The sequence below is a fragment of the Lissotriton vulgaris genome, chromosome 2_1, assembly GCF_964263255.1.
Source record: "Lissotriton vulgaris chromosome 2_1, aLisVul1.2, whole genome shotgun sequence".
Taxonomy (NCBI): Eukaryota; Metazoa; Chordata; class Amphibia; order Caudata; family Salamandridae; genus Lissotriton; species Lissotriton vulgaris.
In genome coordinates this window covers 477,315,574-477,330,361 of record NC_141687.1, presented here as the reverse complement: position 1 = coordinate 477,330,361, position 14,788 = coordinate 477,315,574, and positions in this window count along the sequence as shown.

The following is a 14,788-nucleotide window of genomic DNA, read 5'->3' as shown; positions in this document are numbered from 1 at the left end:
GTGGTGGGGGTGCCTGTTCAGAGGTTGTTGGTGTTTGTGAAGGTGGTGGGGGTGCCTGTTCTGAGGTTGTTGGTGTTTGTGCAAGTGGTGGGAGTGCCTGTTCAGAGTGCTGGTGTGTTTGTGTACCTTGGCTTTGGTGCTGTGCAGTTGGTGTTACAGGTGTGGGGATGTGCTTTCCTGCAGGCCGATATGATGGTTCCCCTCCCTGTGTTGGCCGTGAAGGTAGACTTTGGATCACTCTCACCATGTCCTCCATCATCTTCATGGCCAAGGCATGGCGTCTTACACTCTCTTCCCTTTGGATGGATATCAAGGCAGTCATATTCCTAGACATTTCCTGCCAAGTGCTATCCATCCTATCCAAAGCTTGGCACACCCTGTCCACCCCCTGAGGGATCTGGACCATGTCCTGCAGGGACCCTGACATGACTGACAGTGTAGCCCCTATGGCACGAATGTCCTGCCTCACATCTGCCTGCTGTCGGAAGAAGTCCTGCTCCCACTGGCCACTATCCCCACATGCAGGCCCCCTCTGCAGGTGTCTGCCAGGAATGAGATGAGCAGGTCGAACAACAGGGGGGCTGGCAGGTGGAAGAATGTGGGCAGGAGAAGAGTGCCCAGGGGATACCTGCACCACAACAGATGGTGGAGAGGGTGACAGGGATACACTGCGTAGGGAAGAGTGGGTAGGGGAAATATAATGTCGGTTCCGGACGTGAGGGCTGTGAGGGAGTGATGTCTGTGATTGGATGTATGTGAGCCGTGGCTGGATTGATTTATGCCCAGTTTGTTTGAGGGGACGCAGACGAGCATTGCTTGGCAGAGGATGTGATGCCGTGATGTCAGTACTGTCATCCTCGAAGTCAATGTACATGTGCTCCTCCTCCTCCTCCTCCAAGTCAACTTCCTCTTGATCTTGAGCCTCCTCTTAGACATGAGTTGCTGCCAACATCACTGCATGGAGGATCAGGGGATTCTCCCCTCTGATTCCCCATCGGCCAGCACTGGTTGTCGGTCTGTCAACCTCTCCCTCAGCATCATCTGAAACACAGAGGTTGCAACCGTATTAGTGATTGACCAGGTATTACATGTGCTGTGACACCAGGATTGTTTTAACTGTACTTTGCATCAGCAGATGAGCATCATGTGATCGGGTCAGGGTACCACCACAAATGACCGCTCACACCATAGCACTGAGGTGTTACACAGAAATGTACATAATACTAGCAAACTCACCAGCTCCAGCCACAACTCTCTGTCCCTTCGCGCTCCCCCTGGTGTATCCTGCTGTACCTGTCTCCTCATAGTTGTTGTAGACATAGCTGTAGAGGGTAGAAACGACATTATCAATGATCTGCATCACCAATCGACAGACAGGCATATGTGACACTCCTGGTTAGTTTTTCACTTTGTAAACAACAACTGTTGATTCCATGCAGAAGGGGATCTTGATCTCTGTCATGGCTAAGTAATCTAAGCTGGTGACACACCTCATGCCCAATTTACCTGAAGGACAGGTGCGCAACGGTTTCACAGCTGCAGCCACGATGTCATGCATCAGCCGGGCTGGTGTCCGCTGCAGTGATCTCATCCTGTCAGCACCTGTGATGAGAAATACATGTCCATATTTTAGTACAACAGATTGTAGCTATGAGCCAACATGTTATTCTCATTAACCATTTGCGGAAAATCAAGGACGATGTGCAGCATGTTTACCTCATTGACTTTACATATGGGCACCTGCTCACAAGCAGCATTTGACAGCTGTTACATCCATGCAGCACTGACATCAATAAGATGACCCATCAACTGACAAACTTGTATGAGAAGGTTACTGATATTTCAAGGAAGGGGATAAATGACCCTGACTCATCTGCATCACACTGATTTCACCTTTACCATTGAGACTAACGTTTATCATGGGTGTAATGTTGTCTGTTAACAAGTCAGTAAGGAATTCATGTGTGAGATGTGTAGTTGTCAGGGACATGATCTTGCACATTTGTGCTTCCCTACCCATGAGGTCACACAGCTCATATTTTAATGAGAGAACACAGATTACTAATGTCCATCCTTTGAATGTTCTCTGTTCCCATACTCCATTTTCAACATCATGGTACTACTTACATGACAATGGATGGTGTCTTGTGCAGCAGACATCCACACCTCTTATGTCAAACACTCACCTATACATGTGAATACGATAGAAGGGAGGCAAACAGAAAACAAAATTTGGTTATGATCACAAACTGCAGATGAGCTGAAAAGCTTTGAGGCTTCCCACCTGCACTGGATTATCGTGTAGCTCTTTAGCCAAATCATTTTGCAGGTGTAACTGCATGAAGAGTCACCTTAGTAGCCCCTACTACACCCATCTGAAAGGTACACAACTGGCACCAGTGTGTGCCTCGGCCATACCAATTTAATTTTGATTTGACCATGTACAGTTTTCTACGGATTAATCCTATCATTGAATTGCAAGCCTGTTGTGTTTTGGTCAGTTCATATGACACATTGTTCTATTGTATGTCCATTCTGCTCACACTTGGCATACATTTTGTGTCAGCCTCTCATTTGCCACCAGGGTCTGATTGGCCATGTGTTCAGATGTCCTATGTGAGCATATTGTGATGCAGGACAACAGTGTTATACAACACATAGGGTGGAGGTGAAAGGCACAATTGATGTGCATTCAGCCAGGTTGACTTACCTTGGCCCAGCACCGGAGCAGTGTGTGGTCCCGGGACAAATGTCAAGTCTAACCTAGTAGCAGAGGTCAGTGTGCGTCTTTGTATCTGGGAGGACCGCATTGTACCTACAATTATAAGTGTGTTTTGCAACTTTACATTCCTGCTGCCACATGTGATGCTTTCAATTTCTGGCACAAGCAATTGTGGACAACACCGTTGCAGAAGTGTGTAATACATAATGCAAGGAGTGCTCCCACATATCACTTGGAATGGGCCCACTACCTTGATGCTACCTATATCTCAATGACATGCCTACGAATTCTGAGGTAAGGTCCACTATCGTGTTTTGTTGATGTCCAGAAAATTATCCATCCAATATACGCAGTACATGACCAGCTGTGTGGACTGTGCAATTTAATGTTGGTTGTTAAGATTTGAAGTTGGACAGTGTATGCATTGTCAATTCTACAGAGACTGGCATCTCACTGTTTGTTTTTCATTTCCATATCTGTGCAAATAGACTTTCTTGATAAGTTCTACAGACACTATGACAATATAGTGGCTACACCCTTTTGACTAGTTGTGGGCTTCGATTACAGGAATGGTTTCCCCGGTCTGGGTCTGTTGGTGAAATACAAGTTGTGTACCACATTTACAAAGGTATGATGAGCCAAGACATATTACATTTTGTCTTTGGCTGTTCACAAATGTCATATGGTAAAGGTGAATGTCCATTGACAACTCCAATTGTAATGAAGCTAATTTTGCATCACTGGTTGACTTACATATCTGGGCACTATTTGTCCCTCTGTTGTCTCATGACAATGCATGCATTTTGACCATCTCCGGGCCAGCATGACTTACCAGTTCTTGTGGTTGTCATGCCTTCCTCTGTACGTTGCTGATTCCTCCCATTAGATGCAGTGACCTCTGCTACTTCAGTTGTCCGTGCTCTAGCTGGATGTGTCAATGGGTGAGAATAGAGAAAAGTAAACAAATGGGAAATGTGTTTGTGGAACGTTTTGGGGATTTGCCCATATCTTCTGCGAGCTAACAGTGTTGTGAAGTACTTCCGCAGACGGGGCAGGTAGGAGCAGTGGTGTGTTGGGGATGTAATGGGATGTCAGAGTGGAAAATGGACAACAGCATATGTGAATGACATATTTCCATCTGATGATACTCTCACCTTCTGCTTTGTGATTCAGACTGGCACAGGGTGATGTACTCCTTATAGATTTCGTGGCAGGTTTACAAGCCCCTTGAATGAGATTTACACTGCTGTTGCATCACTTCTGTGACACAACGGTGGTGTACAACAGATGACACATTTAGAATAATTCACAAGGTGACACTTCTATGGTGAAGTGTCACATTGTAAGGCCCTGTGCAATATTGAACCTGCATATTTCAAATATAACAAATCCTAGGCAACTTGAGGGTCCTGAAAATTGTCAGGTAGATCAACACAATTTGAATCATTATGACAGTGTACTGAACAAATAACGGCAAATAAGTTAATAAAATATATTGTTCATTTATTTAAAAAAAATATACACATGAACGTTTAAAAACCACATGGGGTGGCAGGAATACAGTGAATGGCAATAATGTCTAGAACAATATAGGACATGAAATGACATACAATGCATATATAAAATTAAATGAAAAGACTAAACAACAAAACGGTGGGTAAAAGGTCATCTCTACGTGCGTTTCGGCGTTACACACACCTTCTTCTGGAGAACCACTGAAAGATTCTAAAACATTGAAATATGGGCGCAAGATGTAAAAGAAGAATTTCAGAAGGATGAAATGTATTCAGAAATGTATGCACTGTGTTACATGAGCCAAAGATGGATGGCGCCTGCAGTGGTTGAATAAAAGTATCACACTTTTCATATGTAAGTACTGATCAAATGGCAGATGAAATTCTGCAATTGAATAGACCTTTTAACAAATGGCCCAATTATGGAGCACTTCAATATTAAGCAGAAATGATGTACTGCTGGTTACAGGGCAACACTCGGGACCCCCAGTGACCTTAAATAATTTTCCAAGTACAGATGATCTTGATGTATCATCGGGTAAGTTTACCAGTTGAGTAAATTATGGACAAGACCATCATGGGCGCAAAGGATTCTCAATATTAAGGGTCCCGAGGCAGAGGACATTGAGCCTGGGTCAGCTCTGGTGTAGCCAGGGTGGGCATTCCTTTGGGATGAGCAGCGTACAAGTGGTTCAGTGAAATCTACAAGGTTTCACAGAGTCACATTTCAGAGGTCTGACGCCTGCTTGAAGCAGATGTAAGGAGTGGCGCAGCACGTTAGGTATGGGCAGTGCATGGACATTATTGGAGTTGCATCGCTCTTGCGACACAACTCCAGCAAAGCCCCCCTACACACCATCCAATTCAACACACATCTGTCTATCCCTGCACCACAGTGCACCACCATCTAAACACAATGCATCCGTGTATGCGCAAGGGTTGACTTGCATGTCACATTGGTACTGGCACATCCCTGCTATTAACTGTCAATTGCTACTTTATATTTGTAACTTTATTTAGCATTTCCATATAGCATTGCACATTTTCAGTCAATGTGAGCAGTTATTAAATTATCAGGGTTGTGTATGTACGGCTGCAGTACTGTGTCCATGTTTTCAATAAGGGGGTAGGAATTTGCCATTTCTAATGCAAAGGATTCTGGGACTTGTCGTGCTATATACAGGGGTCTCTGACTGACTATATTTTAATTTACACTTTGGACAAGTTCCTTAATAAGAATAACAGCGTAACACAGACAATCTTTTCATGCACTTTTCCTTTTCATTCCACTTACCTGGTACCATGTTGCGGACGTCACTGACAGGCAGCCCATGGATCAAGGTGGTGTGTATTGTTGACAGGATATCCTCCTTCAGTGGGGTGAGCTGGATGCGGGGTCCAGGGCATGCAGCATGGAGGATCCTGCTTAACTCAATCCTTGAGTATTTCTCCTTCACCCTCTGCCTTTCGTCCTGCCACTTTGTTTAATGTCCTGCACTGTGTGCCTCTCCACTCCCAAGGCTGAGACAGCAGTGGCTATCTTCTGCCATAGCTCTGCCTTCTGTGCCCCACTGGTGCAGTAGGGTGGTAAGCCATAGAGGCGCTTGTGGTGCCTTACTATGAACTCCACAAGCATGGTGGTCTCTTCTCCTGTGAAGTTCCTTTTCCTCCTCATGTCCATTTTCAGGGTCACTGTGAGTGTTGTAGCCACAACCTCTGTGGAGAAACCGGTTCCTTCAATGTGTTCTGCTTTTATGTGTTTTCTAGTGCTGGTCAATTATTGCTAATTTGCTTCAGCTGGATTGTGGTGGGGGATGGTAGGCACTGGCAACATTCACCATGGCAAAATGGGACTGTTGGCTGGGATTGGCTGCAGTGTATCAGCTGATCGCTGGTGGGGGATGGTAGGCACTTGAACAGGTGTTTACCCTTGTATTACATGACCAACTGCCAAAATCCGTATCTTCCGGCCCGTAATTGGAATTTCCGGCCCGTAATCGTAAATTACGGCACGTTTCCATAAATTGCGGGCCGTATTCGCAAAATCCGCCAGAGTGCCGTAAATTCCAGCCTGGTGGCGTAAATTACGGTTCGGTCGCGGAACATACGGCCCGGCGGTGGACGTAAAGTTAGTAGTCTTAAGTTCATTCAGTGAATCCCGAAAGTAGTAAGTTCATTCTATGAATCCCGAAAGTAGTAAGTGCATTCTGTGAATACCGAAAGTAGTAAGTGCATTCTGTGAATACCAAAATAGTAGTAAGTTTAGGATTTAGTCTTAAGTTCATTCTGTGAATCGGGCCCTCTCAGTTCACGGAGGCTATTTTGGAAGTTCCCTGAACCAAGCAGGGTCAGGGGTTTTACTCCATAATTTTCTTCATTCAGAAGGTGATTTATGATTGTGTAACTGAATTTGAGCTTCAACTCGAGCACCTGCTTTACTTTATCTATTAGAGCTTCCTGTTGAAGCTTACTTTTGTAACTATTCTAGAATGGCTCTGGCAGCTTGCCGGCGCCATTCTAAAAGAGTTACAAAAGTCAGCTTAAACTTTTGACCCAATCCGTTCTGCTCGCGGATTTTGCGGGAAATTCGCGAATCTCGCGGATAGCAAATTTACCGAAAATCAGCAAAATCCGCGAGCGGAACGGATTTTCCGCCCATGCTTAGTGGACATCAATATAGTGAACCATTTTGATCATTAGATAGAAACAAAGAAATAAAACCAAAAGTTGCTACAGTGAAAAGTATTAAATACAATAAAAAGATAGTATACCTATTACAATGAGTTATGTATTGGTATGTGAGTCCAAAATATGTGTTAGACCTGGCACCATTGGCGTGGGTTCCCCCAGTATTTTTGCCTTTGTCTCCAGTGTTTTTGCTGTGTGTTGCACTTCATTTTGCTGGTGTAGATTAACCCTGGGCGTATTTTGCGTAGTCACGCTATGCATAGCTACGCAAATTTGCACTTGTGCTTCGTGAGCCACGCATAGCTACATAGTTTACGTAGCTACGCAAGCGTGCATAGTTGCTTGTCCTGCCCGTTTGCGATGCATTTTTCTCGCTCGCAAACTCGCATTGCGTGTTCAGGAGTCTGTTTGCGTACTCGGGGATAGTATTTCGTGTACTTACCCATGCGGTCGCCTATGGGCACGGCTATCTTGTTTTTCACTTGTCCTGGCCGTTCGCGATGCCTTATTTCCTGTTCTGGGTCACATATAGCGTGTTCACGATGCGCATTGCATGTTCAGGAAAGCGTTTTACATGTTCGTGATGCTTTTTGCATGCTCGCGGGAAATATCGCGCAAACCTACCTACACGGTCGCGTTTTTTCACTCTATGCTATGGGTCTGGGGCCTGCTTTTCTATCCTCCCTCTATCTTTGCCATCCTTAAGTTTTTACACTGTTTTTATGATATTTTTTATTTATTATCTATCCCTCTCTGTCCCTAAGTCTATATTTTGTATTTTATTTCTACTTTTACTGCGTTTTTTTCACTTTTCTACTGTTTTATATTACTTTCTTCTTTAAGCTCCAACTTCTTCCCCTAACTTTATTTTTCCTTCAAAATGTTCATTTCCGCCTCACCCCAGAACCATGCCTAAGGGTACAAACGGCTCCAAGGGCAAGGCACTTGCACCCAAAAGCCGCCTGCCTTGCGGAAGACTGCGCCCTGCACGGGTGCAGGCCCAGGAGATTTTTAGCGAGGCGGAGGTGGCCGCCCTTGATTTTCTTGTGCAGCACCACCTACCCTTGACCTTGGCAGCAGGCGGCAGGCCTGGCTCCGGGTAACCTACCCAGGAGCGTCACTGCCGGTGGGCGAAGGTGCACTGGGCAGTGTTTCGTCACTCAGGGGTCCGGCGCACCCATAACCAGCTGGTCCACGGTGGTCAGACATCTTGGACAGGGAGCAAGACCTGCTGGACCTGCTAGGTGTCAAGGTCATGGGGCTTGGTGAATAGCTAATATAATATACTAGTACTAAAGGTATTGTCTATAATTATTTTTCCGAATAGAAAGAATACTGCTGCTTACATTGCAGGTATATTACGTTTCAAAATCTTCTGTGATTATAAGACACACTTGGGCTGATAATGTAAGAGTTTACTTAGAGAACTTAAGTTAGGTGATGCTATTGCTAGAGAGACTCTAGTCCTACCTTTGTCTTCCTGTCACTTTGAAGAGATAGTGGTGGATGGATTGATAGGTTTAGTTAGTATTAGTTGTTAATTTTTTAGAGGTCTGCGTGACACATCCTCCCCGTCACTGAGTGCTGCTTACCCCAGTCCTTAGTAGAACCTTTTGTAGTTTTTTTAGTGAGTGGTAAGGCTTAGCAGTGTCACTAGCAGAACATCAGATGCAACCAACCAACAATTTGGTGTATGCACAAATGTATGCATGTTTCCTCCAACTATGCATTTTTGAGGGATAAAATGTAAATGTAGACTTATTGAACAATTAGTCTGTCTGGAATATGTGGGCTAGGTCAGGTGGTACATAGGCTTAGTTAGTATTCTGGAATCACAATGGAACACTGGATTAGTGTTCATTAATAATAAGTAGACGGTCCGTGAATCCCGCAATAATACTACTAGTCAATCTGATGAGATAGGTCAATTTTATTGCAATTGTTGTTTCCTAAAATGTTTTGTGAGCATTTTTAAAAACATTTTATTTGTTTTCCAGTACACCAATCATTAATGTTTGTCTCTTTCTTTATTATATCTTACATGAAGTACCCTGGGGCAAGAAGACAGGGTCACAGGCGGCGGGACAAGAAGATCAAGATGCCTCCCAGGGCCAGGACTGCTCCTCTACAGAGGGATCTGCTGCTGGCCTCAGTAAGTCCTCCAGTGGTTAATATTAATAATTATATTTCCCTAAATTTTACTGCACCTTATTTTTTCCAAACTATTATTTCTGTTTCCAAATTCTTTTTTTTCCCAAATTTTCTTAGATCTAGACTGTTTCTAAATTCTTGTTGTTATCATTGCCTCTAACTGCCTCTGCTATGATCCTATGACTCTCTGTAGTACTACTATTAGTCTGACTGTAGCTAAGCTTGCCCATTTGGCCACTCTTTATTTAAGAGGTTTTAAATATTCTCAGATTCACCAATAGCTCTAGACACGAAGTCCAGTCATTTGGGTTGTCCTCTTCTGGTCTTCTTAATCTTTCTTGAGGCTTTTTCAACAATTCCCACCAACAAAATGCCCAAACAGATATTTGACTATTTTTGATAGGATATACTAGTACTTTGTGGGGATTCCTCACAGCCACATAGAGAAGTATGCACAAGGAAATAGGATGTTGTTGATGAGTGGTTTGACCTTCCTCACACCTCAATCAGAACCCACAATCCCCTGACTGACTAGCTATACTCTCTCATTAGGTCCCCAAACTCTCCAAAGATACCCAATGATTAGACAACCCCAAACACTTTCGCTCACTCTCTCATGTAAATCCACCACACCAAATACTACAGTCTATGTGTAAGTTCAAAAGGTCTATTTTCAACTAACAATAACAAGCTCTGTACGTTGTTTTACACTTCAATTCTAATACTATACGAGCCAGCTCCAACAGCAAAATCCATAAGATTAAAACAATAAACAATGTTATATTCCATTGAAGACAAACAATCTCTGTGTGAATTCTGGGGGACCCCTCACCTTAGAATGTAGAAGTACTGGTTACATCATAAGCTCTACAAAGCTTTGGTTCATAGAAGGGAATCTTCCGCCTGTTATGATAAAATGGTGCATGTTAGATAGTATAATGCAAGTATTTCTCAGTCATGCCAAAAAGTGTAGCATGTTATGGCTAAGCAATACCGACAGACAAGAACTCCATAACAAAGTGGCTTGTATGAGCTCATGTGTGTTCAAAGGCGTCACTATTACACAACTAGCTGTGAGGTAATGTCAGGTGCACAAAAGACATGAAGATAAAATGGTTGCATGGCTCAGGCTACCTTTGCAAAGAGTAGAGTAGACTAGAATGACACTAGAGACCATAACACTACTAGTGGGTACTCTACTCTAGTAGTACACAATTAGTGATGTATGTTGTATATATTTTTTTCCAATCTTGCTAGTGAAAAAGAATAAATAGGGAAGGTGTATATGGTATCTAAAAATGTGTAATGTTTTTTCTAGGCGTACTACCAACCACCAGTGCCAGGGCCGCCGGCGATGCGGCCATTCCGAAGGGAGCAGGAGATGTCGCAGGGGCCCCTGCAGGAGCTAGTACAGGGTGTGAGCCAGCAGCAGTGGTGGGCGGTGCTAAGTTATATTTCTTTTTTATTGACATTACACTATCAGGAAGGGTGTGCTGTACACTCACTGCACTATTGAGACTTAGTAAGTATGAAGTTGTTGTACTGAACATTAGACAACGGTTGAAGAAGACACCCTTTACCTAGCAATGGCATCAGCAATAGCATTAGCTGCGTGTGTTGAGTAACCAATGGCCTCTTCTATCAGACTCCAACTCAGCTGTGAAAGTTTTATGGAGAAGACTAAAAGTCAGATCAGATGACCTTGATGGATGTGTTGAACAAAGAGGGAAAGAAGGGTGGAAGGAGGAAGGACGGTAGAGATTTAATATGACTGGCAGAGAAGGATACGTTGGAAGCATGCATAGGTAGATGATAGGAAATATCAGATGCATGGGTTGTTGAAGGATGGGTGGAAGGTAAAAGAAAAGGTGCCTGCCTGGATGGGCGATACCAAATGGGTGGATGGGATAGCAATAATAGTCAGCAGTGTTTGGGTCAAACTAAAAGCCAAGGCAAGCAAGGGTGGTTGTTGGTGAAACATACTAAGGTTTGTTGAGCAATTAGGAATAATAATAGAAGTTTACTTTGAATGGATGGATGCCTGAGTGTATTCATCATAGATATCATATGTGGAGACCGTCACTGAATGCAGACCAGAGTCTTAGTTTGAAGAGAATGTAAAAGAAATCACGCCACAGTAGCAAAGCTGAGGGGAGCATTATATACGTTGTATTTTCATAATACTCCCTTGAGTCACAGTAGTTTGCAAGTCCATCATATATATATATATATATATTCACTGAAAAAACCATAGGTTACAGACCATATATAGTTAGGAATTAGCATTTACAAAACCTTGAAAATTCACTGAAAAAACCATAGGTTATAGACCATATATAGTTAGGGATTAGCATTTACTAAACCTTATTTTATTCGCACAAAACCATAGAAATTCGCATATATAGTTAGTTGTAATAACTATATATCGCGCACCCGCAATCCACTGCTGATGATGTCACATATTACATCATTCATGACATGGTCAGTGACATCACTGATGACTTCACTGATGACATCTCAAATGACATCACTGATGACATCACTGATGACAACTCAAATGACATCACTGATGACATCACTGATGACATCTCAAATGACATCACTGATGACATCACTGTTGACATCACTGATAACATCACTGATGTCATCTCAAATGACATCACTGATAACATCACTGATGACATCTCAAATGACATCATTGATGACATCACTGATAACATCTCATTTGACATTACTGATCACATCATTGATGATATCATTCAAGTGATAAAACGATGAATCTCTTCAGACTCTAATATAACCTTAGATACAATCAGTGTAAACAGACACTCACAGACTGTCATTCATCCATGGAGTTACTCACACACCTAGTCAGTCATGCAAAGAATCAATCACACCTGCATTTCCTCAACTATACAGTTATACACACCTTACTTATTAAAACATATACTAACACATATTTACTCTCTTATACAATCCCTGATACAAGTTCACAATGATCCATACAGCCACTCACACATTCACTGGCTCTTATGCATAGTTATTTATATATGTCAACTCTCACATGTACTGTGTTTTACATATGTACTTACTTGCACATGTAGCACTGAGATATCCATTCACTCACCAACACACCCATACACAGTCAACCGCCCATATAGCTGTTTCCACATGCACTCTTGAACTCATACACCTAGTGAATCAACTGCTTACACATCTATGCACAGAGTCACACACCTCCCAGCCACCCACACACACACTCAGCCTCCCATTCAAATACTTGGGCAACCAATCAATAACCCATATAGTTACTCATATAGCTACTGATCAACACATGCAGCAGTTTACATAACAACAGACATAATAATGCACAAATTAAGACAGTTTAGTCACTAACCCATGCACTCAGTGAGACACATTTAATTATTCTCTCATACAGTCAGTCATGCACCTACTAAATCCTTCATCCAGACACTTATACATCCACTCATTCTTCAATATGTAAGACATAATTTTACTTTACAGAAACATACAGTCACTGGATGATGCCATCAGTGATGTCATCAGTGATGTCATTTGAGATGTCGTCAGTGAAGTCATCAGTGATGTCACTGACCATGTCATGAATGATGTAATATGTGACATCATCAGCAGTGGATTGCGGGTGCGCGATATATAGTTATTGCAACTAACTATATATGCGAATTTCTATGGTTTTGTGCGAATAAAATAAGGTTTTGTAAATGCTAATCCCTAACTATATATGGTCTATAACCTATGGTTTTTTCAGTGAATTTTCAAGGTTTTGTAAATGCTAATTCCTAACTATATATTGTCTATAACCTATGGTTTTTTCAGAGAATTTCAATGGTTTTTTAATAGCAAATATCAAAAGCTGTCAAATGTCAAGTACGTGATAGGTAAAATAATTTTCGTGTTTATGCACGCTGATATGCTTTGAACGCTGCACCCCCCCCCTCTTTTCTCTTAGGAGTACTCTCTCTTTGCAGATAGTGAAGGGTAGTTAACGCAGGCCTTTGCCCCCGTTGTAATCCGTCGTGCCTGCTTCTCTCTCTATTTGATTGATTGTTATCCAAGCATTTACTGTTTTAGAATTGGTTCTCTTTGGTTCATTCTCTATTTACAAACAAGCACAGAGTCGCAATACTATGTTTAGTCTTTGCAGATAGTGAAAAATCGTTTAAAAAAACAAAAGGAATCGAGCAAAATCAGTAGGCCACTAATAGGATCTCTTTTTGACCTCGCTAAAATAGAAACATTAAGAACAACCCCTCATGAGAAATACGAAACTAGTGAGATGAACTGAGCTCCACACCATGATGGCTGCAAGACAGCTCGGCTCCGCCACACACCCCACCCAAAATAACGACAAACCCTATGCAAATATTATAAATATATACAACACACCACCAAAGTAACAGGGTAAAACATTTTATTAAATAACTATTTACATAACTATTTTATACTTTTTGTTGCCCGATCCGGCTAGCTCAATCGATCGAGCATGATACTCAGGCACTCTGATCTCCTTGGCCTCAGTCAAGCATTAATAGTAAGATTTTCATACATGAGTGTACTTTTTGCCTTTTGGTGACTCTTCCATTCTGAACATTTTTCCACTATCCTTTTGACCTGAAACGATTACACAAATAAAACATTTGTGAGTTTTAAATTTCCGGAGAAGTATAATTCACCAATAGCTTTCTCTGTAAATCTTTTTCCATTAACAATCCCAGTTCCATCACCCGCCCAGAATATCACTACTGTTAGTTGTCATTGTTGCTTCTGTTTTAATAAAAAATGTTTTAAGGTGTTTACTGTTTTTGTTGCGATGTATATATTTATAAGTTATTAAAGTGTTATAATCCTACTAATTTTTTATCGATTATTGCTCTTTGAGATATTCCCTGTCTACAAACAGAGAAGAATAGGAATATTCTGTCTCCGTTTGCAGATAGTGAAGGATAGGTAATGCGGACTTTTGTCCCCCGTTGTAATCCATCATGCCTGTTTTTCTCCCCACTGATTGATTGATTGGCTGGACATTTATTGTTCAAGGAATAGTTCTATCGAGGTATTCTCTGTTTGCAAATAACGTGGAATAGAAATATTCTGTCTAGTCTTTGCAAGTAGTGAAGGGTGGGTAATGCGGACCTTTGTCCCCCGTTGTAATCTGTCATGCCCATCTACTCCCCACTGATTGAGAAACTAGTTCCACCCGGACCATTTATTAGAGGTACATCATCTGGCTCAACCGGAGAGTACCCCTAATAAAGAAGACATATGTAAAATACGAAGTAATCACTGTATCCTGTTAAACCGAAACTTTACAATGAAACACACTTGAAAAGGAAGCGAAAGAAATCAAACAAAATCAGTAGGCCACTGATGAGTTTTTGACTTCGCTAGAAATAAGAAACATGGAAGTGGTGAAAGAAGCCAAGCTTGACGTTACGGCAGCCACGAGGTAGCTAACCTCCGCCACCCCCCCACTGCTCCAAGCATGTCTGTCCCACCGCCCACCACGCCCAATAACGGTAACATGGAATAGATACAAATCAGCAGATACCTACCCCCATTCCGGAAACTCCCGAAGTGCAACAGGTCCACGGTTATGCCCATCCGGAAGACGAGGCCTCGACACGTGCAGGGCGGGGCCCGACTAGCTGCCATCAGCCGGAGAAGTCGTGGG